At 47.4% G+C, this 24,994-nt stretch overlaps 1 protein-coding gene across 5 annotated transcripts in view; it reads right to left on the bottom strand.

Annotated features, from left to right (window-relative positions):
* NCK2 (NCK adaptor protein 2) overlaps positions 1-24,994 on the bottom strand; it is a 115,313-nt gene that overhangs the window by 80,136 nt on the left and 10,183 nt on the right. The window contains exon 1 of one of the 5 annotated variants that reach the window (XM_086326670.1): positions 21,387-21,442. The exons of the other annotated variants lie outside the window; for them this stretch is intronic. The gene's annotated coding sequence lies outside the window, so the exon portion shown is untranslated. Of the gene's footprint in view, positions 1-21,386; positions 21,443-24,994 lie in introns of those variants that run through there. 5 annotated transcript variants of the gene reach the window in all.

Raw genomic sequence — 24,994 nt, 5'->3', positions numbered from 1 at the left:
TTTCAATCCAAGGATTGAACCCAAGTCTGCTGCATTGGCAGGTGGGTTCTCTACTGCTGAGCCAGCAGGGAAGCCCATCAAACCTGGTTAGTAAGATAAATCAGAGTCCTCTGCCTTCTTCCTCCTGCATCCCTCCTCCCCTGGGGTGGGGATAAAATTCCCCTCCTGCCCTCTCCCACCCCCACCCCACCCCCGCCTCCTCCATTGCAAGCTGGGTGAGAGCTCACAGCATGTCCTCCACAGTTGTCTGGACTCTGAGACGGAACTCTGTCCAGGATGCCCAGTTGGGCTGTGACGCTGCATCCTCCCCTGGCAGGGGGTAGAGGAGATGCTGCCACACTCTGACAAAGGACGATACAGTGATTAGAAGAGAACTATCCTAAAGCAGGCTCCTCTGGTGGCTCAGCAGTAAAGAATCCAGCTGCCAATGCAGGAAAGGAGGGTTCAGTCCCTGGGTTGAGAAAATCCCATGGGGAAGGAAATGGCAACCTACTCTCTTATTCTTGCCTGGAGAATCCCTTGGACAGAGGAGCCTGGCAGGCTATGGTCCATGGGGCCACAAAAAGTTGGACATGACTCAAGCAACTTAACACTAGCAAAGATGAAAAAGTCCTGAATGCTGGCATTTTTGTCTCTTCAGGAGGTATTCTTATAAACACTAACTGTTTCTAATAAAATTATTCCCAAAAGTTGCTCAATTCAAATATTCTAAAACCAGACTTCCACATTTAGAAGACTATATTCTTAGAGCATATTCGTAAAGCTCTTTTAAAAATAATCTTTATCCCAGTTTATGTGCACAACCAGTTACAAGGGCATCCTTCCTTCCCTCCCATCCAGCAGTAGGGTACAAGGACTCTAGCCAAGCTTGGAGACACCACCAGGAGGCTGCCCGCGCCCACGCTGCCCCCTGCCCTGTGCTGCTCTTCCCCCGTCCCCTGCACATGGTTATGACCTGGGCAACCATCCAGTCAGACTGCACTCTCCACCCTGAGGGGGATGGTCTACTGACTGCCCTGCCTGAGAGGCAGGCTTCAGAGCAGGGTCAATGCCAGACACACACCCCTCGTGGCCAGCGGAGGCCACTTCCCACCATGCATACTGGGAGGGGGACTGAGGCAGGGGCTTACTTCGCCCTTATAAGCCCTGCCCTGCACTGGGTCCCCTGCCAACATCCCTTCACAAGACACCTGCCCCCTGACAACTTCCTGTCTTGCTCAGGGAGCTGGAGAAGGCGGCTGTCATCTCCCTGAGCTTGCTGGGGAAGACAGAGGTACAGGTGCCCACAAGCTGTGAGCCTCACAGTCTGGCCTGAAACGAGCCAGCTCCTCAGGTCACATGGGACCCAGAGGTAGATGGAAGAGCAAAGCCCCCTGCCCTGGTTTGACCCTCATGACCCCTCACCCCAACCCCTTCCCCTGGGGACTCAGCATCCTCTGGGCACCTGAAGCTGTTTCCTGTCTGTCGCTGGTAAACTGTCTGCACCAGAGCTTCAAAGACAAGCTTGTCCCTCTACCCATCATGTGACATGCCAGGGAAACCACAGGGCCCCGAGTCCTCACACTTGGCACCCGGATGAGAAACATGCACACCGGCGCCCACGACCTGCTCCCCAAGCCCAGCCACACTGGAGCAGTGTGCAGTCACCTGTCAGCCCAGGCCGACTGTGACAGCCCTGCTTTGGCTCACGACTCCACACCAGCTGGTGAGCAGGGTCTGCAGATGAGTGGACCCTCCACCATCTCTGCTGACCCCATAGGGGAGACACACGGCAGCTACCACCCTCGCCCACCGCAGGCAGGTGGCTCACTAGCTCCGCTAGCACCTCAAGTGTCCCCCCAGCCACGCGTGGCCTGCTGGTGTCAGGATGCAGGCATTGGCCACACTCTGTGCTGCCAGAAAAGAAAACCAGAAAGCTGTGTTCCCCAGGTCCCTGCCAGCCTAATTCTGGTTAGTTCTGCAGGACAGCAGTCCTGGTGCAGCACAGCCAGAGGAAGGGCACGTTTGCTGTCCCCACCCCCGCCGCCACTTAGGGAGGCTCCAGCTGCTTCCAGGGCTGGGGGCACGGGGGCCGAGTGGCCCACAGCTCTGCTTCCTGCTTGGTGACCCAGGGCAGGGGTCCTGGACTTGCTCCCAGACCAGGGACAGCAGCAGCTTCTGGTTTCCATCTCTGGGTGACTCTTCCTACCCCATGGCTGCTGCGATCCTTTACACATTTCATACACATTCCCTGTCCAAAATACCCAAGAGATTCTCGTTTCCTAAGAGAACCCCCAAGGAAGAACCCCATGGCCTGGGTAGAGCAGAGATCACCTGGGAAAGGGAGACAGCAGTGGTGATTCCCAGTGGACTTGAAACAGAAAGAGGCCAGGAAGGTGTGTCACTCTGCACCTGTCACCTGTGATTTGATGGCTAAGATCTCTGGAAACTGGGAAAAGCTGATGTCACCCTGCAGGACAGGGGTACCATAACCAGCTTGTGAAGCAGAGGGGCCGTGAAAGGTGGGCAGGCAAACTGCATCAGTCACTCAGTGGCCAAACATGGAGAAAATTCGCAAGTTCCCTTCCCTAGTCAAGTTCCAAGTATCAAAGTTTCCTCTTTGGGCCAGAGGACAGCAAGGACACTCACATGCTCTGTGGGTGGGGAGGGGAGGGGAGGCACAGGAAGCAGCCGGCGACCACAGCTGGCTGGCCCTGCCCCGGCCATAGGAATGGCCCCACCAGCCAAATGCCCAGTGAAGTGACAAACGATCCTGACCCGCCCCCAAAATTTCTTTGGCTGCTTCCAGAGGACGTTGAAATTGCAAGATATTTGGAATGCTTACAGAAAGAAGGGGAAACAGTAGGAAGGGAGTTTGTTACAGAAAATCCAGGAGGTGTGGCCGTTATAGCTGGAACAGAAGCAGGGCGTCTCCCACTCCCACCCAGGACAGGAAGGGGAAGTGAGAGCTATGGGTCACACCAGACACCAGTGCAGACCCTGGGCTCCCAGGGGAGGTGGGCCACATGTGGCCTCCTCCCCCGCACCCACCTTGCCCAGGGTCAGGGACACCCACAGTGCTGTGCCAAATAGGCCAAAGCAAAACACCACGGGCCCTCAAACTCCACTCTCCTCAAACCACGTCCTGGGTGGGTGTCATCAACTCCCTAAGCAACGTGGGATGGTGGGGGGGAATCATGCCTCATACTGGTTTTTGTTGTTGTAACCACAAAACCAAATGGGAACTCTGACAACCAGCGAGCCCACCTCATTCACAGATGAGGAGATTATGAGCATGACAAGCGTACAAAGAAAAAACATTCACATTAAAGAGTCCCAGTGAATCAGTGCAGCCCATGAAGCTCATACATGGGGAGGGGGCGGTGCTCTGGTTAGGCCAACGAGGCATGGGGGTCACAGAGGGAAAAGAACTAATTTTCAACAGGGTATAATTAACTGATTATTCTTCAGATGAAAGGTAGACTGAGATACAAAAGAAGCTATTTAAATTAAGCCGTAAACCCATAAATAATGTTTAAAACCCAAAGGAGACAATGAAGAACATAATATCAAGGGACCATCCTGACATGTGAGAAGAATAAACAAGTGGGAGGAAACAGAATTAATTTCAAACAAACCAATTTGAAATTAAAAATTACAGTCTGGTTAAAAATGTATCAAGAAATGATATGTGCCTGGAGTCCACTTTACAAGTAACAGGAACATGATGGTCGGGAGGGGCACAAGGCAGCAAAGATGGGACAAGATTGGTCCCCAGAAGATGACCACTGGGGCTGAGTGATTGCTGGGATTTACCACGCTCTGTAGTTCAAAACTATCTCTCAGGAATCTAAAAACCAACCAAATTCGCGTCAACTGTGTGCCCCTGCTCCCCGCACCTGAACATCACTGATTAGTATTTTCACGAAAAATAGTTAAGTCAAAAGCAGACCACAGGATATTGGGACAATGGGACGTTACTTAATTTCTTAACAGTTCCATCTGGTAGCAATTTTAGAAAGTACTTTTTTCAATTACACATCATATAAAACTTTGTAACCGTGTTACATTAGATAATCACACAATTCCAAAGAAAAGTTGCTTTACTGATGATATACTGTGTATCAATCATGGGGTTTCCAGGCTGGCTCAGCCATAAAGAATCCACCTGCAATGCCGGAGACTTGGGATCGATCCCTGGGTTGGAAAGATCTCCCGGAGCAGGAAATGGCCACCCACTCCAGTACTCCTGCTTGGAGAATTCCATGGACAGAGGAGCCTGGCAGGCTGTTGTCCATGGGGGTCACAAAGAGTTTGACTCAACTGAGCAACTAAACACACACACATAGGATCAAATAAGTAAAGTGCTTGGCTTGTACCCAGCATTGAGCAAGCACTCAATACATTCTCGGAGAAGGCAATGGCACCCCACTCCAGTACTCTTGCCTGGAAAATCCCATGGACAGAGGAGCCTGGTAGGCTGGAGTCCATGGGGTTGCTAGGAGTCGGACACGACTGAGCGACTTCACTTTCACTTTTCACTTTCATGCATTGGAGAAGGAAATGGCAACCCACTCCAGTGTTCTTGCCTGGAGAATCCCAGGGACAGGGGAGCCTGGTGGGCTGCCGTCTATGGGGTCGCACAGAGTCGGACACGTCTGAAGCGACTTAGCAGCAATACATTCTAGGGATTTCCTGGTGGCTCACAGGGTAAAGTGTCTGCCTGCAACACAGGAGACCGGAGTTCAATCCCTGGGTTGCAAAGATCCCCTGGAGAAGGAAATAGCAACTCACTCCAGTAATCTTGCCTGGAAAATCCCAAGGACAGAGGAGCATGGTAAGCCCCACTCCATGGGGTTGCAAAGAGTGGGACATGACTGAGCGACTTCACTTTCACTTTCAATACATCCTACCCAGACAGGCCACCAGATTCTGATTCATCGTCAGCCTTATTTTTGCTCAAACAGAAAAGACTGAGTGTCGGTCAGAACATCTCCACACAGGGCAGACGGAGGGCTGCTGTGGGGAGGACCCCACACCTGAAGCCTCCTTCACGCAGACACCTGTCAGTTAGGGTTCCTGGACGTGGAGTTCATTTCGGGTCTCTGGTACTTTTCTTATGATACAAATCAGGGTTCTTTTTCCTAAACAAATTGAACTAGTTAAACAAATGACCATCGACTACCCAGAGAAGTCCACACCACCACTCACCCTCAGAGGAGCTGGGCGCAGGCCTGGGGAGCAAAGCATCTCCTCCCCTTACAGGACACCAGAGCCTAGAACAGTGCTCAGCAGAGAGCAGATGCTCGCATACGTGTCCAACAGGACACTGAAGCACGAAATCTTTCAAGGGAGAGATAACCACACGCTCAGAAGCCACAGTATATGATTCATGAACCCTGATGTGCCCCCCAAATTCCTGTGCGGAACTCCTTACCCTCAAGGTGATGGGACTTGGTGGGGGATGGGGGGTTCTGGGAGGCAGTCAGGTGGTGAGTGTGGAGCCTCATGAAGGGGTTTAGTGCCTTAAAAGAAGGCCCCAAGGGCTGCTGGCGCCTGCCACCAAGTGGACACAGGGCGAGACCCTTGTGGACCAGCTGGCCCCGGGATCTCAGATGTGCAGCCCCCAAGACTGTGCGAAGTAAACGCCCGTGTTTATAAGCACCCAATGTGTGGCATCTCATGATACCTGTATGAGCTGAGCCAGACGCTGTGGTTGGGGTGCTATTATAGGACCAGGAAGCGGGGGAGCTGTAGGTGTGACAGGGCACAGATCTTTCCATTGAACCTGGCTGCACACACCTGCTCTGCAGGCTGCACACACATCACAGGGGGTCATGAGCAGAGCACCAGAGACGAGGGGCAGCGGTCCAAGGAGGGGTGGAGTGAGTGAAGCAGGATGGGTCCTGGCCGTTCCCCAGACATGGGGGACGCAAGGACTGAGTGAATCCCTGGAGAAGGACATGCAGAATGAAAGCTGTTTCAGGGGGTCAGGGGGCCCAGAAATGGAGGTCCAGAGAAGGGAGGCTACACCCCCAAGATGACCTCTCTGTGACCACGGGAGAGGCCAGGAAGCTGACTCCAGAAAGGAGGACTCAGACAACAGAACTCAGAGGCCCCACAGCTGTGCCGCCTCCTGCTGTGTCCTCTGCAGGGAGGGCCCCAACTGGAGCCCCCAGCAACACGTCCAGGCTCAGGGTGGCTGGGCATCGAGGCTGGCCCTGAGCTGGGGTGGGTGGTCCACGCCTGGAGATCAGGCCCTCCTGGAAAGTCTGGGATGGATGGCTGAGTGCATGACGGATACAACTGAGAACCACGACGCTGCCCACACTCACAGGAGAGAGCAGGACACCTTCCTGTTTCTAGGCTTCACGCTCATCGACCACGGACAGATGGGTGGGACACAGCTGTGTTCGTGTCAACAGACCAAAGGTTCTCTCTGGGGATTAAGCAGAGTGTTTGCTGGGCCTTCAGAACATTAAAATCAACAGTCTCACTCAAGGTTCTCCAACCTGGGGCCAGAAAAGACAAGCATCCCCAACAGGCTGAGGAGAAACTGCTCTATAAGCCCCATTAGCATTCCCAGCAGGACACCTCCCCACCAGACACCTGCTGCAGGTGAGTAGGGCTTCCAGGTGAGGCTTCAAACAGGGGATGGTGCACCTGCTTGATCTCCCCAAGGCTTCAAGCTGAAGTCCTGGATGCTTCCGCAGCAGCGGGTATCTGGACGGTGGCAGGGAGGGGATGGAAAATTAGGCCCTCCAGCTGCCCCAGGAGGGAGCGAGTCTGCCAGAAACCCTGGCAACAGCTGCAGGAGAGGCACAGAGTTGAGAGGGTGGGTGGGCCTCACAGGAGAAGGGAGTCTCTGACAGCAGAAGGGCTTTCACTTGAGATGGAAGAAAGTAACGTTAGGAGCAGTGGCAAACTGTGTTAAACCAAGTGTGTAAAGTGTTAGTCACTCAGTTGTATCTGACTCTTTGTGACCTCATGGACTGTAGCCCCGCCAGGCTCCTCTGTCCATGGAATTTGCCAGACAAGAATACTGGAGTGGGTGGCCATTTCCTTCTCCAGGGGATCTTCCTGACCCAGGGATCGAAGCTGAGTCTCTCACATTGCAGGCAGATTCTTTACCATCTGAGCCATGTCTGGCTTTTGTTAAAGAAGGCCCATGCTTTTTGTAGAAAGCGTTATGAAGTCACAACAAGTCTCAGTAGCTCCTGTTAAGACTGAATGTTTGTGTCTCCCCAAAATGCAAACACTGAAGACCTAAGCACCAGGGTGATGGCGTGTGGAGGTGATTCCAGGTCTAGCTGAGGTCATGAGGGGGAGGCCCCTGACGGGATAAATGTTCTCAGAGGAAGGGGATGAGGCCAAAGCCCTCCCTCCACCTTAGGAGGACACAGCAAAAAGGAAGCGACTACCTTGGTGGCTCAGACAGTAAAGTATTTGCTTGCAATGCAGGAGATGCGGGTTTGATCCCAGCTGGTGGAGATGATGGAATTCCAGTTGAGCTATTTCAAATCCTAAAAGATGATGCTGTGAAAGTGCTGCACTCAATATGCCAGTATATTTGGAAAACTCAGCAGTGGCCATAGGACTAGAAAAGGTCAGTTTTCATTCCAATCCCAAAGAAAAACAATGTCAAAGAATGCTCAAACTACCACACAATTGCACTCATCTCACACGCTAGTAAAGTAATGCTCAAAATTCTCCAAGCCAGGCTTCAAGAGTGAACCAAGGACTTCCAGATGTTCAAGCTGGATTTAGAAAATGCAGAGGAACCAGAGCTCAAATTGCCAACATCCACTGGATCACAGGAAAAGCAAGAAAATTCCAGAAAAATATCTACTTCTGCTTTATTGACTACGCCAAAGCCTTGACTGTGTGGGTGACAACAAACTGTGGAAAATTCTGAGAGAGATGGGAATACCAGACCACCTTGCTGCCTCCCGATAGGTCTGTATGCAGGTCAGGAAGCAGCACTTAGAACCGGATGTGGAACAATAGACTGGTTCCAAATTGGGAAAGGAGTACGTCAAGGCTATATATTGTCACTCTGCTTATTTAACTTATATGCAGAGTACATGATGTGAAATGCCAGGCTGGATGAAGCACAAGCTGGAATCAAGGTTGCCGGGAGAAATATTAATAACCTCAGATATGCAGATGACACCACCCTAATAGCAAAAAGCAAAGAAGAACTAAAGAGTCTCTTGATGAAAGTGAAAGAGGACAGTGAAAAAGCTGGCTTAAAACTCAACATTCAAAAACCTAAGATCATGGCATCCAGCCCCATCGCTTCATGGCAAGTAGATGGGGAAACAATGGAAACAGTGACAGACTATTTTTTGGGCTCCAAAATCACTTCAGATGGTGATTGCAACCATGAAATTAAAAGACACTTGCTCCTTGGAAGATAAGCTATGACCAACCTAGAGAGCATATTAAAAAGCAGAAATATTACTTTGCCAGTGAAGGTCCATACAGTCAAAGCTATGGTTTTTCCAGTAGTTATGTATGGATGTGAGAGTTGGGCCATAAAGAAAGCTGAGTGCCAAAGAATTGATGCTTTTGAACTATGGTGTTGGAGAAGACTCTTGAGAGTTCCTTGGACTGCAAGGAGATCCAACCAGTCAATCCTAAAGGAAATCAGTCCTGAATATTCATTGGAAGGACTGATGCTGAAGCTGAAGCTCCAATACTTTGGCCATCTGATATAAAGTACTGACTCATTTGAAAAAACCCTTATGTTGGGAAAAATTGAAGGCAGGAGGAGAAGGGGGCGACAGAGGTAAGATGGTTGGATGACATCACCGACTTGATGGACATGAGTTTGAGCACGCTTGGGGAGTGGGTGATGGACAGGGAAGCCTGGCGTGCTGCAGTCCATGGGGTTGCAAAGAGTCAGACACGACTGAGCGACTGACTGAACTGTGTCAGGAAGATCCCCTAGAGGAGGAAATGGCAACACACTCCAGTGTTCTTGCCGGGAGAATCCCCATGGACAGAGGAGCCTGGCGGGCTACAGTCCATTGGGTTGCAAACAGTCGAACAGAACTTAGCAACAAACACTTTCACTTTTCACAGACCAGGAAGTGGGTCCCACCAGGAGTTAAATCTGCTGTTCCCTTGACTGTGGTTTCCAGTCTTCTTCCAGAAGGGCGAGAAACAAAGGTCCGCTGCTTAAGCGTCCCCCTCCCCGAATCTGTGGTATTTTGTAATAGCTGTTCCAGCTAAGACAGCCGCTATTTAAGAAACACTAGCTTTTAAGAAATTTATCCTTGCCTCACAAGAAAATAACATTTAAAATAAATCACCAAAGCCATGTGATGAGAAAGAATGGGAAACAGCTCTTAAAATATCCACCCGAAATATAACTCAGTTTTGTGTTTCTTCCTATAGAGTCAGAACGAAAACTGTGGAGGAGGATAGAGACAGTGAGATTAACAGCAGGACTGTCAACACAGAAAACCCGAATTATCAGCCATCTAAAAACCTACTTAAGACACTATGGTTTCGCTATTGCTGTTCAGTCCCGAAGTCATGTCTGATTCTTTGCGACCCCATGGATTGCAGCACGCCAGGCTTCCCTGTCCTTCACTACCTCCCAGAGTTTGCTGAAATTCAAGTCCATTGAGTCAGTGTTGCCATCCAAGCATCGGGTGCTTCAGACAATAAAGAATCTGCCTGCAATGCAGGAGGCACAGGTTCAATCCCGGGGTTGGGAAGATCCCCTGGAGAAGCAAATGGCAACGCACTCCAGTATTCTTGCCTGGAGAAGCCCATGGACAGAGGAGCCTGCTGGGCCGTGGGGTAGCAAAGGGTCAGACACGATTGAGTGACGAGCACTATAGCTTACTTCCCCAAAATGACTTTCTTGAATATCTGAACAAATAAAAAGGCTAAAAATATGTTCTTCAAACATATTTTTCTTGACCTGTTAAAAGTAAGATGTCTGAATGTAAAATAATGAACTCAGACTCCTAAATATCAATATCCATATCCTAGGCAGGCAGCCCTCTGTGACGTGACAGATGATTCAAACAGTAAAGCAGGTCTTCCTCATTTTACCAATCAACAGCCCTTGTTTCTGGAGCACACTCTTTGGAAATAGACATTCTGTAGCCTTCTATCAATAAGGAAATTATTTTAGCTGTGATTTTGATCACACACATACATTTTACAGTCAGTTTCAGTACTTCTTAGCTATGGAAAAACACTGTATTTGATCACTGATGTAGCTGTAATTCTCAGAAAAATAAAAGCCAGATATAAATACCACTCTTTAAAGATCTTCAACATTAGAGCTTAGAACTAGGTCCACTTCTAACTCAAGCTCCAATAACAGAAATTTTAATCATGCCCTTTAGGCTTAAGGAATTTCACCCAAGTCACATGTAAAATACTACATTTTTTTTAGTGCTGATTCTTAGAAATTTCTTTAGCAATTGTGTTCAACTCACACAGCTCCTGGACTTCCGCTTTTACTCATTTTGCCTCATTTTCATCTCCACAACAACCCATATTCCAGTGCAGGCAACAGAGGCTTCGAGAGGCAAGACCACAGGCCTGAGACACGGTCCTCCCGGGAGACCAAGATATGAACTGTTTCCCGAACCCTGGATTTAAAAGCCTTAAGGAAGAGCTAAGAAGTAAACGTTAAGAATGCAGACACGTCACACAAGGAAGGCAGACCGAAGCCTACGTGAGGAATAAAAATCCCAGCTTTCCTCTGCTTTTCCTCCTAAACCAGTTTTCCTGGCAGTGCCTCTGTGCACATGGTCCTCCCACCCAGGGAGGAGCCTGACTGCCCAGCTCCTGGGACAGGAGCTGCCCGGACTGAGATCTAATTGACCCCCGGGTTCCACACACAGCGGAAGGCGTGGCAGCTTTTCCATACCTCCCATGTCTCAGAAAAGCTGCAGCCACAGCCCCTCCACAGTTTAATGATTCTTCAAGTTATTAGAAGCAGAGTCACAATTTCTGTGCTTCACTTATCTCTGAGCTTCCCTAGAAATGTTACTATATTTTTTCTTGCGTCTGCTTCCTGAGAACCAAGAACAGGGTGGGTGAGAGGCACGGTTAGTTCAAGGGGTGGAGAGGAATGTGACATAAGCCATGTCAGCTGTTCCACAGAGGAGGGGTGTTCTCCAAGGGGACACGGCCCCGGGGAGGAGGCACGGGAAGCAGCGCGGGGCATCCTCACATCGCTCAAACGCATGCGTGGCCTGGTCCCAGCACGGACCCCCTGAAGTCATGGGGGTGTCTCTGGTTACTGATAACCAGCTCCTATGCCACACCCAAGCTGATGCTGATGAAGTGGCCCAAGGCTGCCCTCTCCCACCACCCATAGTTGAGCATGGGGCCTGGCCAGGAAAAACCAACCTTGAGATTGGAAGGTGGGACACCAGGGTGAGGAGGGGGCTGGAGACTGGGCTATGAATACTCCAGAGCCAGATCTAGGTGCCCATGGGTTGGCCAACACCCTGCTGTGCTGGGAGGGCTGTGTGCCCAGAGAGGGTGCCTACACTCTGCCTCACCATCACTGACCCCCAGCCAGCACCACAACACCTGGCTCTGTGCCCCTCTTCCCTCTGGCTGCTGCTGAGATGTATTTTTGCAATAAACCATTGACAATAAAGTGCCTCCCTGACCCTGTGTCATTATAATAAATTCTCAAACCTGAAGAGGAGGGTCATGGGAACCCCGAAATTATAGCTAGTGGGTCAGAAGCATAGCAGGGTCCAGACTCAACCCCTGCCATCTACTAAGCCCTTCATCTACAGGGTCGACCTATAAATTGAAGAAAGTAGGGAAAACCATTAGATCATTCAGGTATGACTTAAATCAAATCCCTTACAATTATACAGTGGAAATGACAAATAGATTCAAGGGATTAGATCTGATAGACAGAGTGCCTGAAGAACTATGGACGGAGGTTTGTACAAGAGGTCAAGATCAAAACCATCCCCAAGACAAAGAAATGCAAAATGATTGTCTGAGGAGGCCTTACAAATAGCTGAGAAAAGAAGATAAGCTAAAGGCAAAGGAGAAAAGGAAAGATATACCCATATGAATGCAGAGTTTCAAAGAATAACAAGACGAGATAAGAAAGCCTTCCTCAGTGATCAGTGCAAAGAAATAGAGGAAAACAATAGAATGGGAAAGGCTAGAGATCTATTTAAGAAAATTAGAGACACCAAGGGAACATTTCACGCAAAGATGGGCTCAATAAAGGACAGAAATGGTATGGACCTAACAGAAGCAGAAGAGATTAAGAAGAGGTGGCAAAAACACACAGAACTATACAAAAAAGATTACTGACCCAGACAACCATGATGGTACAATCACTCACCAAAGGCATACATCCTGGAGTGTGAGGTCAAGTAGGCCTTAGGAAGCATCACTACAAACAAAGCTAGTGGAGGTGATGGAATTCCAGTTGAATGATTTCAAATCCTAAAAGATGATACTGTAAGTGCTGCACTCAATATGCCAGCAAATTTGGAAAACTCAAAAGAGGCCACAGGACTGGAAAAGGTCAATTTTCATTCCAATCCCAAAGAAAAGCAACGCCAAGGCATGTTCAAACTACCACACAACTGCACTCATCTCACATGCTAGCAAGGTAATGCTCAAAATTCTCCAAGCTAGCTTTCAACAGAACATGAACCAACAACTTCCAGATGTTCAAGCTAGATTTAGAAAAGGCAGAATAACCAGAGATCAAATTGCCAACATCCACTGGATCATAGAAAAAGCAAGAAAATTCCAGAAAAACATCTATTTCTCCTTCATTGACTACTTTAAGGCCTTTGACTGTGGATCACCACAAACTGTGGAAAATTCTTCAAGAGATGGGAATACCAGACCACCTTACCTGCCTCCTGAGAAATCTGTATGCAGGTCAAGAAGCAAGAGTTAGAACTGAACATGGAAAAACAGACAGGGAACAACAGACTGGTTTCAAATTGGCAAAGGAGTACATCAAGGCTGTATACTGTCATCCTGTTTACTCAACTTATATGCAGAGTACATGATGTGAAATGCCGGGCTGGATGAAGCACAAGCTGGAATCAAGGCTGCCGGGAGAAACGTCAATAACTCAGATATGCAGATGACACCACCCTTATGGCACAGAGCAAAGAAGAACTAAAGAGCCTCTTGCTGAAAGCGAAAGAGGAGAGTGAAAAAGCTGGCTTAAAATTCAACATTCAAAAACTAAGATCATGGCATCCATCTCCATCACTTCATGGCAAATAGATGGGGAAACAATGGAAACAGCGATACACTTTATTTTCTTGGGCTCCAAAATCACTGCAAATGGTGAGTGCGGCCATGAAATTAAAAGACACTTACTCCTTGGAAGAAAAGCTATGACCAACCTAGACAGCATATTAAAGAGCAGAAACATTACTTTTCCAGCAAAGGTCCATACAGTCAAAGCTATAGTTTTTCCAGTAATCATGTATGGATGTGAGAGTTGGACCATAAAGAAAGCTGAGTGCCGAAGAATTGATGCTTTTAAACTGTTGGAGAAGACTCTTGAGAGTCCCTTGGACTGCAAGGAGATCCAACCAGTCCATCCTAACGGAAATCAGTCCTGACTATTCATTGGAAGGACTGATGTTGAAGCTGAAGCTTCAACTTTGGCCACCTGATGCGAAGAACTGACTCACTGGAAAAGACCCTGATGCTGGGAAAAATTGAAGGCAGGAGGAGAGGGGGCAACAGAGGATGAGATGGTTGGATGGCATCACCGACATGACGGACATGAGTTTGAGCAAGCTCCAGGAGTTGGTGATGGACAGAGAAGCCTGGCATGCTTCATGGGATCGTAGAGTCAGACATGACTGAGTGAGTGAACTGAACTGATAGCACCAACCTCTATTGGCTGGTATCAGAATTCAACTAAATTACAGAACACACAGCTGGTATCAGAAAACATGAGACCCATCCATTCTCTAGCCTCTGGTCATATGGCCACTGAACGCTAAGATGCAGTCAGTCTGCCGTGTCCTGCTCTAGGGTCTCACCAGGTCCCAGAGACGAGACTGAAAAAGAAAAACACACACACACGCACACAATAATGTAAAAATCACCAATCCCACTAGCCATTTTTATAAGCTAAAATGATACTGTGCTAGCTAAATTAATACATTACAAAAATTAATATCTTTCTGCTTTCTTAATGGGATTACTAAAAACTTAAAATTCCCAGGTGGCACAGTCATAAAGAACCCACTTTCCAATGCAGGAGATGCAAGAGACCTGAGTTCCATTCCTGAATTGGGAAGATACCCTAGAGAAGGCAGTGGCACCCCACTCCAGTACTCTTGCCTGGAAAATCCCATGGACAGAGGAGCCTGGTGGGCTACAGTCCATGGGATTGTAAAGAGTCGGACATGACTGAGCACAGGTACTTAGCTCATGTTTGCAGCTTATATTACAGTTCTAGTGAATGAGTGACTGAGTGAGTGAGAGTGAGTGTGTGTGTGTGTGTGGCGCTATTTTTAAATGCCTTCATTTCTGAAAATTCAGAGCCTGGAATCCTCTAGGCATCTCCAATCTTAACATGTAGAAAGAAAGTGGCTACCAGGATGGGAGGCTCTGGGTAACATAGGGAGAGGTGCTGATATGGATTCAGTGTTTGTAGGTGATGTGCTGGAACCCCCCAGGCTTGTGGGGCAGTTTCACCCCAACCCCACTCCCCCAACCCCTCCACATCCCTACCCTACCACCCCCCGCAGTGACAAGCATCCCTGTCTCTTATCACAGGAAAAAGCGCTGGGCTCCTACCAGCAAAGTGACAGAGGAAGACCTCCAATCTCACCTCACCTCCCTGTCTCCTGGTACACAGGGTGGGTGGACTTTTTCTGGAAAAGGACCAGATAAATATCTCAGGCTTTGGGAGTTAGTTTCTAAGGCAATGACTCAGCCCTGCCTGGAATCAGGAAGACAACCACAGACCACGTGTAAATGGCCGAGCCGGGGCAGGTCCTAATATGACCACTCACAAGACCAGGTGGGGAGTGGGTTTGGCGCCAGCGTCAGAGTTTGCCAACCCCTGCTCTATGCTATTAAAAACAAGAGCATGGTCCTGAAGTGGAATCACCTAGTGTAAGCCCCACATCACCAAGTGGAGACTTACTACAGTTTCCACTCTCCCACAAACAGAATCTGAACTCAGTCCATCACGGATCCTGTGACCAGCACTAGTGAGGTCACCTGCCTGGCAGACCCCTGCTGTCCGTTCCACACAGGAAATAACCAACCTGTGACCTTAATAACCTTAATAATTAATAATGACCTTAATAATGACCTTAATAACCAACCCACTCTGTCCAAATTGACCTCCTGGTCTCTGCTCCCTTTTGCCCATAAAGTCCTTCATTCTGTCCAGCTCCCCAGGACTCCTCTGTCTACTGATGGAAAGCTGCCTGACACATGAATCAGGGAATAAAGCCAATAGGATCATTAACACTTGTTGCTGCTGTTGTTCATCATGTCCAATTCCTTGCGACTCCACGGACTGACACACGCCAGACTCCCCTGTCCTTCACTATCTCTCAAAGTTTGTTCAAACTCATGTCCATTGTGTAGATGATACCATCATCCAACCATCTCATCCTCTGTCACCCTCTTCTCCTACCCTCAGTCTTTCCCAGCAACAGGGTCTTTTCCAATGAGTCGGCTCTTCACATCAGGTAGCCAAAGAAATGGGGCTTCAGCTTCTGTCCTTCCAATGAATATTCAGGGTTGATTTCCTTTAGGGTTGACTGGTTTGATCTTCTTACAGTCCAAGGGACTCTCAAGAGTCTTCTCCAGCACCACAGTTTGAAAGCATCAATTCTTTGGCACTTAGCTATTATGGTCCAACTTTTACATTTGTATATTCGTTCACGACTAAACGGACCTTTGTCAGCAAAGTGATGTGTCTGATTTTTAATATACCATCTAGGTTTGCCATAACTTTCCTTCCAAGGAGCAAATGTTTTTTAATTTCATAGCTGCAGGCACCATCTGGAGTGATTTTGGAGCCCAAGAAATGCAGGGCCTGGGTTCAATTCCTGGTCAGGGAACTAGATCCCATATACTGCAATTAAAGAGCTCGTGTCCCACAACTAAGACCCAGCACAGCCAAATAAAAAAATGAAAACAATTTTTTTAAGAAGAGTTAGCATGTTGCCTTGATTAATAAAAGAAATCCCACAAAAAAGAGGAGTACCAGAAAAGATAAGTCTCCGAATACCAGGTCTTACTCAGCATGTGTGTGTTCAGCCTGCACTTTCAGACTGTTACCTGTCAGTGTCACAAATCCCCCTGGGGAGACCAGAGCAACTGACCATGATCATCCAGCTCCCAGGGAGGGGGGCAGCCAGGAGCTGGAGGCACAGCAGGATGGCGCCCTCAGGGATGTGGTCCTGGCAGCCCACAGCCCACCAAGCCCTGGGGGTGCATCAGAGATGCAGACGTCTGCCCCCCACTCACCTGTCCAGCAAAGACACCCAGCCAGCCACTGCCAAGGGCCACCACACACAAGTTCACGTATAACACACCCACACAGAAAAATGCTCCAGAGAGTCTGCCAGGACTGCACTTGGATAAACTCCCTGTTTACACAGGGATGAGGCAGCCCGCAGGGGCGCAGAGAAGATCAGATCAGACGCAGCAGATGGAACGTTAGGTAAATATCAGTGGTTGTCACTGCCTTGTTCAGGCTTGAGGAAGGTTCCTCCACACCACCCAGCAGCTGGCATTTACAGCTCCATGTTCCAACTCTTTTCCCCAACTATTTCTAATTTTGTAACATGAAAGTTAAAGTGTTCATTGCACAGTCGTGTCCCACTCTTTGCAACTCTATGGGCTGTAGCCTACAGAATCCTCTGTCCATGGAATTCTTCAGGCAAGAATACTGACGTAGCCATTCCCTTCTTCAGAGGATCTTCCCGACCCAGGATTGAACCCAGGTCTCCTGCATTGCAGGCAGATTCTTTGCTGTCTGAGCCACCAGGGAAGCCCAAACCTTTCCCAAAATATTTCTAATTTTATAAAATATTTCTTCTAAATACAAGGTCAAAAACTCCAAGGACCATTTTGCTGTAACCCCTGAGAACCAGAAAGTCCAACTCTTTCATGCAAGAGATTTTTAAAAGTCAGTGACATTTTCCTGATACCAGAAGTTACTACAAATCTCTAAGTCCCAAATCCACAATGCAAACCAAACACTAGAATAGTAAATCAACATAAACCTCACAACACTAGTTACTTTAGCTTTTTTAGATAATAAACTGATATATACCTTCCCACTATAACAATTTAAATAAATTTACAAAAGCAACGATTAGGCTTTTTATTGAATTTAAAATTATTTTTGGATTTTTCTTATAGGCAAGGGATTTTATGACATGCACTGAGGGGGAGATAGAACCCGCATCTCCTGCATTGCAGGCAGATTCTAGATATGCACTCCATGACTAGAGGGAGTTCCATGAGGCAGTAAAATTAAATTACATTCTACAATGCCTGTGTGGACCATCTCTGGCCCAAGGCCTAGGTCCCAGCAGTTCCAACATCAGACAAGACAGCACCCAAGACCCATCAGCCTGGCCCCTCCCCCTGCCACACACCCCATCCCACATCAGGAGAGGAGGCTCAGGCCCTCCTTCTCAGGATGCTTTGAAATGGTTTTCATTTTATGCAACTGTATTAAAAGACAGTTACTGAAGTATTATTTAAAAAGAAGAACTAGAGACATAGAAACACATGCGTGCGGGCTTAGTCGCGTCTGACTCTTTGCAACCCCATGGACCGTAGCCCACCAGGGTCCTCTGTTCATGGGATTCTCCAGGCAAGAATACTAGAGTGGGTTGTCATCCCCTTGACCAGGATATCTTCCCAACCCAGGATTGAACCTCCATCTCCTGCATTGCAGGCAGATTCTTTACCACTGAGTCATTAGGGAAGCCCTTATAGTAACATGTGCTCCTTTATTAATACACTGACCCAGAGGGTCTGGCAGGTGTAATAAAGGACGATGAGAGCAGCCTGAATCCCAACCTGTCTGCACCCACCACAAGGTGATAGAAAAGCCCCAGTTCTTTCTCTGAAGGCCGTGAATTGAGGTTGTGCTGTGTACAATCCAAATGGAAGGAAACACAATTTCAGCTAATAGCCAATGAAGATAGAAATGTGAGTTTTTCACCCCAAGGTCATAGGCTTCCTAAAGTCCATCCTCTCTGGGCAGGGCCCCTGGGTTAAGCACGACTTTGGAGAACCACTCAGAATGTCACAGGATGTCGTGAACTGGGGCCGTCAGATTCAACAAATTCCTAGATTTCAGACTCAGGTGGGGCTGCAGAGGGACCCATCAGAGCAGAGGCCCCTGTGCTGCTGTAACAGGAGGTGCGGAGGCAGCTGGACCAGCCCCCTGGGGCCGACGCTCTGCCACCCACCTGCTGCCTGCTTCCGGAATCTGGCAAGGCTTCTTCCACCAAGCGGAAGAGATCACCTTGTGCACCCCTGCTCTTACACAGGAAGGATGCTTCCAACAGACTTGCCAGGAAGAAAACCAAGACCAGCCAGTTCCTTAAATGCTTCCAACAAAGTGGGAGCCCTCATGGTCATGATTCTTCTGCGCACAAACGCCGACACTCACAGAAACAATGTCGGTCAAAGCAAAAACTCAGAAAAAGGGTTTAAAAAATTTTCAGAAACCCACGGGTCAAAATGGAAATTGTAAATTATACTTTAACACAGAGGCATGGACTTAAAGAAAATAACACCCAAAAAGGTCACTGTAGATGCTTATTTGCAGTCAATTTTAATGAACAAAATGCACCAATATAGGTTATATTTATGTGAATAAATGTAAGTGATTCTCTCTAATCAGAGTAGCTCTAGGGAGGGCAGAAGGGTAAGTAGAGTCCCCACAAGGGGCCTTCCACCACCCCTACCCAGAATCATACCATCACTAGGGGGCAGGGGAGGGACAAACAGGAAAGTGAAATAGGCTGCTGCCTTTAACCCTGACCTGTTCTGTACCCAAGAGAAAGGTCATTCCCCTGACCAGCCCTCCCCAAGCCAGCTCCCAGGCCCACACCTACTGGCACGCACACCTGGAGCTGTGCCAGGGCAACTGGGCAGGTGGTAGGGGCCACCCGAGAGGCTGAATCCTCAGAGGGAGCACACCTGCTCTGGGCTGAGATCTCAGCGGGAGCACCATCACCACAGAGCACTTCCTCCCTCAGAAGAATGATCTCAGGCCCCTATCCTACCAGGGGTCTGCCTGAGCACAGGATGGCTCCAAAGGACCCAAGAGTCCGTCTCAGAGCACCAAGGATCGGGCGTGTGCCGAAACCAGGAAGATCTGCTGGTTTTTATTTGCCCAAACTGGACAAAGTCCACAGACATTCTGTCACACACTCTCACTTGCTCTTACACATGTGCAGGGAGCTCAGCCTGGTGCTCTGTGGCAACCTAGAGGAGTGGGATGGGGGAACGGAGGGTGCTCAAGAGGGAATATGTGTTTAATTATGGCTGGTTCATATTGTCATACGCCAGAAACCACAACATTGTAAAGCAATTTTCCTCTAATAATAAAAAACAAAATATCTATTACAATAACATGGAAAAAGAAAACATTTCAGATGAACCTGGCCCAAAGGACTTCCCTCTTCTGGTCCTGACTGACATGTCCAGGGCAGGGTTCATGGATGTGACCCCATTTCCCTCCACCGGACCTCCGAGGGCATCAGGCTTCCTTCCCAAGACTTCAATATAGACAGGGAAGTACCCGGTCACCCCTCAGAGGACCCACAGTAGACAGCCTGGCAGACACAACCTCAGCCGGGGGTTCAGGGTCAGTGGGGATAAGCCTCGATGATACCATGCACCCTGACAAGATGCAACAGCCCATAGCCCAGTTCAATCATGAGAAAAACACTGGACAGACCCCAACTGAGGAGCATTCCACAAAACACCTGACTGGTCCTCCTCAACACTGAAAAGGCCATCAGAACAAGCAAAATCTAGAAACTGTCACAGCCAAGGGAGCCTCAGGACACACCACGAGTAAAAGCAGTGTGGTTTCCACGATGGGATTCTGGGGCACAAGAGAAGAACATTAAGGAAAAATTAAGAAAATCCAAAAAAGTATGGACTTTGGTTAACAACCAATGTACCAGAATAATGGCAGATGCTATTTACAGTGGGGACGGGGTGGTGGTTGTGGACACTGTACTCTCTTTGGAATTTTTCTATAAATCGAAGTCTTTTCTAAAATTAAAGGTTTACTTTTAAATATATATGTACTGTACATATTATTGGAGAAGGAAATGGCAATCCACTCCAGTATTTTTGCCTGGAAAATCCCCTGGACAGAGGAGCCTGGCGGGCTACAGTCCATGGGGTTGTAAAGAGTCAGACACAACTGAGCAACTAAACAACTATACATACTATATATAAATCCATACATGCAAAGCATAATGTGAATACCTTTGAACAATTACAAAGTGTACTTTGGAAAAGTTAAAAAAAACTGTACTCAACAGAAGGAGATACACACACTTGTTGCTGCTGCTATTGCTGCTAAGTCGCTTCAGACGTGTCTGACTCTGTGCGACCTCATAGACGGCAGCCGACCAGGCTCCCCTGACCCTGGGATTCTCCAGGCAAGAACACTGGAGTGGGTTGCCACTTCCTTCTCCAATGAATGAAAATGAAAAGTGAAAGTAAAGTCGCTCATTCGTGTCCAACTCTTAGAGACCCCATGGACTGCAGTCAACCAGGCTCCTCTGTCCATGGGATTTTCCAGGCAAGAGTACTGGAGTGGGGTGCCACTGCCTTCTCCGTAAACACACTTACTGATTAGCTTAACACAATAGAATAATTATATGGTTGAATTTTTGTACAACTCTGGTTCTTCAGAGAATACCTGTGTGTGCTTCTATAAATAAAACAATAAATGTACTACAAAGTGTAAAATAATAAATACACGAACTGATAAACAAAAGATCTTGCTCCCTTGAACAAGACCCAAGAAAAATTATTTGGCATGCATTAAATTCTCTCCTGTTAAGGTCTCTGAGAGCCAGGAATCAATATATTCCAATCAATTTTTAAAATTGCAACATAAAATCTGTATTGCAAATTAAATTCTCTTTATTCTCAAATTACATTTATTTAAACACTAAGCATTAATTACAGTGTATCACAAATTAATTACAGTATATCACAAAAACTATTTTACACTAATCCACCTCATCAGAAGCGAAAGGAACTGTAAACGGGTTCAGTGTGAAACAAAAAGACAAATCACTAATTGTGACTTGAATTGTTTTGAATGCTAAGGATTCAAGTATTTCCAGATGCTAAACATACACACAGAAACTGGTCTACCACCTTACCGTCAACAGGGCACAACAATCTGGTACTAGATGTAGCAGAGGTCGACAAATAGAAACACTGCATTTGAAAAAGATTAAAAAAAAATCTATAAGGAAGTAAAATACAGTTTACATTTCAAAAGAAACAAACTAAAGAAACACTTTGAACAGACTATCAGGATAAAAAACAAGCCTGCAAAATGCCTGATCCGGGCTGACTTACAGTATTCATTACGAATCCAGGCAAAGGAGTTATTTGACTAAATAAATCTTTCCTAGGTTAAAATGTAATGGCATACTGCATTTACAACATTATCAACTTAAAAAAGGGAACTGGAAGTATCAGTGGGCTTCCTGACCCCAGCATTCCACTAAAAGCAGCAATAAGTAGTTTTGCTATTTTTTTAGATAAAAGTCTTCAGCAAATAAATCACACGTAAACAGAGTTTATATAATCTGCAAATTATGGACTAGTTGACTCCAAAACCATCTGTTTATCCTAAGTAAACCGACAGCATGGCCTCAAGCAGACTCTGGATGACAGCACTATCCTAGTAAGGGTGGATGGAGAGGGGTGGTCGGTGGAGGACAGGGTGCTGACCAGCTACAGCAACCACAGAGCTTTACCACGGGCAAGTGAAACAATCCCTGCTCAGCAGACACCCTATGGTCTCAGGGTTGTCTCACTCCCCCTGAAATATTTGATGTTTTATTTTAAAAAAAAATTTTTTTTTTTTTTAAATTTTTCTGCTGCGCTTTGAGACATGTGAGGTCTTAGTTCCCCTACCGTTGATTGAACCCACAATCCTTGCAGTGGAAGCATGGAGCCTTAACCACTGGACCACCAGGGAAGTCCCTCCCTGGGGTAAATGAATATTAACTGGCCTGGGGACTTTGCATGGGTATTCCTCGCACCTCCACAGAACCCCACACAGAGGCATGACACTCATCTTGGAAACGTGTTAACTGAGATGAGAGTCAATCATGAACGGGTAAAGTTACCCAGGCTGGGCTGACAAGCTCCCTGAGAGCAGGTCTGTATGGTCCCCCTGTGTGTTTCGGGAGCTCCTGCCACAGCTCCTCTCCAGCCACCACTCAACAACTTAGTGACAACAAACTGGGGGGTAATCTGATCTGTGAGTCAGAGCAGGATGCAGAAGCCAGCTTTGTCCTCAACACACGCGGTCCTCCAGCCAGATTCACAAAAAAAGGAACAGCATCTTCAGTTTACCACGCAGGCTGGCTGCTCTGAAGACCCTTCTTGAAAAAGGAACTGCACAGTTGCAATTCCTAAACAGGGTATACAGAGGCGCGCGCACACACACACACACACACACACACAAATCAGAATTAAGCTTCTGCTTCCCAGAACACAAAACAGAGGTGGAGAGGAGTTAGAAATGAGCTGTGCACCTTGGACAAGCCAGCAGTGTGTGTAGGGGGGGCGAGCAGCTTCCCTGATGGTCCAGTAGTTAAGTATTCGAGGGGACAGGGGTTCAATCCCTGATGGAGGAACTAAGATCCGACATGCCGAGGGGTACCAAAGCCCATGCAGCACCACAGCTAGGGTCTGTGCACCACAGTGAAAGATCCTGAGTCCCACAACTGAGACCCGATACAGCCAAATTAATTAAAAAAAAAAAACTACTAGCAGGTGGAAAAGAGCATGCGTACCTCTACTGCTCACAGGAAGCCAGACCTTTCAAGTTCACATTTAGACCAGCTATTTATGAAGTTCAGGATGAGGCTGTTTTAATCCAGCCCCTGTTATAATTGGGCTTCCCAGGTGGTGCTAGTGGTAAAGAACCTGCCTGCCAAAGCAGGAGACCTAGGAGACACAGGTTTGATCCCTGGGTCAGGAAAATCCCCTGGAGGAGGGCATGGCAACCCACTCCAGTATTCTTGTTTGGAGAATCCCAAGGACAGAGAAGCCTGGTGGGCTACAGTCCATAGAGTCAGATACCACTAAAGCGACTTGGCACACACTTATAATTAAAAGTCAAGACGTTACTGCATTCAGGCCAATGGTTTATTTTGAGGAAGGAGGGGATTTCAATACTGTAAATGCAAAGCCCTACAAAAGTCCTGCATCTGTAGTTCCAGAGCTGGGGCATCACCTGGCAGCAGGGCTCCTGCAGCCAACCCCTGTCCCCTGTGCCCCTCAGCTGCCCCTCTCCACGGTGGCCAAGTAACACTTGCTCCCTCCACCAGTGTCAGAAGTGAATGATACAATGACACACAACAATTAGAAACACACAGTGTTACCCAGCCCGCCAGCACACCACTGCCAAATTTCCAAGCTTGTCCAAAGACTTATTACTATGACTGTCTAAGAGGTCTTTCCAAAGAGTTACGACGACGCTCTCAGAGGTCTTTCTCAGTGCCCGAGAGGATGGGAGGCTAAGGAAAGAAAAGACTCATTGTACCTTAACCACCTCCACCAAGAAAAGTTCAAAAACGCCCTGAGTGCTGATTCTGTGTTTATCCTGGTAACAGAACAGGAAGAGAGCAGATAAGAGGCGACCAAGCAAAAAGGAAGAGCAAAGGCAACAGGAAATGATTTACAGAAAACAGATCAAGATTAAGCCAAGAAAACTTCTAACTGGCCGCCCTCTGGATATCTAGGCTTCTCTGACTTTCTCAAGTCAGGACCTGCTCATAAGAGAAAAAAGAAAACGTACACAGAATATCACAGTCCAGACCAGGCAGCTAACAAGCAGCTCTGCCCTGAGCCAGACCCTGAGACTCAGAAACTAACAGCCAAATTATCATTTTTCCCTTCCTTTTCCCTGGATAACATCTAATTTGTGATATTTTCATTCTCTCTCCCCTGAAGGGTTTATTTTAGACCTTACAAAAAAGGAAATAAAGCATTCAAAAGCTAACAGATGTGACTCGCTCAAAGAAGAGTAGGCTAAACCTAGAACCTAATAAACTTTAGTAATAACAAAGGAATTTTTTCTCTGTAGACCATCACCAATTGTAAGGATGCTGAGCCTAAGTAAATAGATGTATTTCACCAAACCAAACTCTGAAAATCAATTACTTACTACAAGCAATTGATAAGGGACCCCATCACTTTCCTGTTAGTGGATATTCTAAGGAGAATGTGTTGTCACCACAGTTCAGCTAGATTTCCTAATGCGTCCTACAAAATCAGCATTTCATATTTCTATGGTCCAAACGGAAGTAGAAAATTTAAAGAACAATGCATGCCCTACTTTTCCACCAACAGATAAACCATGATATGTCAGTTAAAGTTTCTCCTTTTTATATTTAACTGCAGAGATACATAAATACTTTTCAGCTTTCTGTTGTTGTTCAATTGGGAAGTTGTGTCTGACTTTTTGCGACCCCATAAACTGCAGCACGCCAGGCTTCCCCGTCCTTCATTATCTCCCAGCATTTGCTGAAATTCATGTCTGTTGAGTCAATGATGCTATCTGTCCATCTCTTCTTCTGCCGCCCCCTTTCCCTTTTGCCTTCAGCTTTCTAAATAGGCATTATTTTTCATGTTTATAAAAATTCTGGGGATGACAGGATAGGGATGATCTCCAAGAGGGCAACTGTATGAAAGAATACATGAGCCATTAACTGAAAGGTTTAAGCCAAGTACAGCAGTACTCACT

The sequence above is a fragment of the Bos grunniens genome, chromosome 11 (genome assembly GCF_055505025.1).
Source record: "Bos grunniens cultivar Pamir isolate PY7600 chromosome 11, Bosgru_T2T1.0, whole genome shotgun sequence".
In the NCBI taxonomy this organism is placed as follows: domain Eukaryota; kingdom Metazoa; phylum Chordata; class Mammalia; order Artiodactyla; family Bovidae; genus Bos; species Bos grunniens.
This window is presented reverse-complemented; position numbering and strand designations above follow the sequence as displayed.